This window comes from Apis dorsata, unplaced genomic scaffold, assembly GCF_000469605.1.
Source record: "Apis dorsata unplaced genomic scaffold, Apis dorsata 1.3 scaffold_894, whole genome shotgun sequence".
Classification (NCBI taxonomy): Eukaryota; Metazoa; Arthropoda; class Insecta; order Hymenoptera; family Apidae; genus Apis; species Apis dorsata.
The window spans coordinates 144,478-146,670 of record NW_006264009.1 but is presented as its reverse complement, the minus strand read 5'-3'; the positions used below and the strand labels follow the sequence as shown (position 1 = coordinate 146,670).

The 2,193-nt window shown below is 46.3% G+C and overlaps 1 protein-coding gene across 1 annotated transcript in view; it reads left to right on the top strand.

The window, feature by feature from the left end:
• LOC102674667 (semaphorin-1A) overlaps positions 1-2,193 on the top strand; it is a gene marked incomplete at its 3' end in the record, with an annotated part of 138,131 nt that overhangs the window by 102,349 nt on the left and 33,589 nt on the right. The gene's annotated exons all lie outside the window — the stretch shown is intronic.

The window sequence follows — 2,193 nt, the reverse complement described above, 5'->3', positions numbered from 1 at the left end:
CCCCGTCGCCTGGAAAAACTCGATCCATCGGCAGCCCGGTAATCGCGCCTGTCCGTCCGCTCTCCTCTCCTCTCTCCTCTCTCCTCTCCTTCCTTCTTTCCTCTTCTCTTTCCTCCTCGAACTCGTCTTCGTACCGGTGTTGAAAATTTTAAGAGAGAGAGAGTCTGTATTCGCGAGGAGAGGCGGATATTCGAGGAAGATGCTCGAAGGAGGTAATCCTCGTGTAACGTGGAGAACGTGTAAAACCACGTTCGAGAAGAAGTCGAGAGCGATCTCGAAGGAGGAGGAGAGGCGGAGGAAATTTTACACGGTCGGAAAGTCGATTTGGTTTTTCGAGGGATCGCGTTGGTTTACACGTTCGACATCTTGGAACCGAATCCGTTATGTATCCGTTTTCGTTGAACTTGGAATTGCTGTCGTGCACAATGAATCTCTCTGATGAATCGAGTCAACCAATTCTGTTCGTATATTTCGATGATACGATCAATCGAGCGATTAGATGGCCGTAATTAACAATTGCTTTTAAATTCTCTTCTTCCCCTTTCTTCTTGCTTGATAAAATCGGCAATTCCTCTCTTTCCATCGTGAAATAAACTTTACACGGAATCTAGCCAATATTTATGCCTGGACTTTTTCCGCATCGCAAATATCGTGGATCCGCGATAAATTTTCACGTTAATGAAGAGAGAAAAAGAGAGAGGAAATCGAAATGTACTTTGAAATTTCGACGACCACCACGACGAATTTCCGATTAAGGGAAACACTGTTGGACGCGCGCGAACACCTCCACCGCCAAGTTTGCTTAAGGAAAAACCAATAACTACGTTCGATCCTGGGACGGAAGCAATCTCGAGGGACGGGCCGCAATTATTTCGCGTTTTTCGCCGCCAACCCTTCCCTCCCTCTCCTAGTCCCTCGAATCGTCCCTCGAAGGGGTGCGCAATCACAGCCCCCGCGGACATTGAATTCCACGGAAATCCTCTCTCTCTCTCTCTCTCTCTCCGACCGATTACTCCGAGACAATGGCGCTTTTCCGCGGTTTACCCGACACCGTGGGCGCAACAATTCCAACGGATTCTCCACCTCGCCGAGGTGGAAACGCGGCCAAAGGAGGGAAGGGAGGAGGGTGGAACGCGTCGAGGATCGTAGACGACACGACACTTGGAAACGCGGCTCTTTATAACCTCGGTTCCGGCGTTGGAGGGGAGGGAGGGGAGGCCGAGTTTGGAGAGGAAATCGCGGTGGCGATGGAAACTGTTGGCTGGAGAAAACGCAGGGGTTCTGGGGGGCGAGTGCAACGAGTGCAGCGGGGAAAATAAGGGAGGGAGGCGTAAAAGGTGATCTCGACGCGTGTCACGTCCTCCTTCCTCCCGAGGAGGAGGAACACTGTGTGTATCTGCATTTCGCGAAACGTTTAACACCGCGTCGATAATCTCGAGATCCTAGAATCCGTGAATTTAATTTCGCCTGGTCGGGACGCAACGGTGGAAAGGAACGGTGCTCGTCCGCGTATTCGCGCGAATACGTGGAATAATAATTGGACTGAGGATTTTGAGACGAGCAAATACGTACATATATTTTTCATAAATTCCCGTGAATATGTGTTCGCCCATCAATATTATAACGTGTAGCCCGTAAAATTTGTTGGATTAATGAATATAATTAAACTCGATCTATTTGGAATTATCCAATTTATCATTCGGTAAAAATCGTTTGTAAACAGAAATGAATATATTTATTTCCCGGTCAAGGCTTGATATAGAAGCGAAAAAGTGATATGATAACTCTATCGAATAAATATATATAAATATATACAAGATTGGAAATGTGTCAAAAGTAGATTGATTAATCGTTTTTCGCGCAAACGAAATATTAAACTAAATTAAAAATAAAACAACAGGACCAACAACAAAAGACGTGAAGAAATCAAAGAAATCAAGCGAGAATCATATATACAAAAGAAATCGATTTAAAATACGAACACGAACGAACCCGAAAATTTTAAAACACACGTATCGACGATAACAATCGCGGACGAGTAAATACACGCTTTGCAGGAAGATATTCGTGCGAACTTTCTCTCTCTCTCTCTATTCCTTTCTCGAGCCGAGAATGTTTGGAAACATTCGAGCGGAGCGAAGCTCTCGGCCACAATAGCGGCGCTCGTTCGACGAGAAGGAAGAAGGGGGCCAG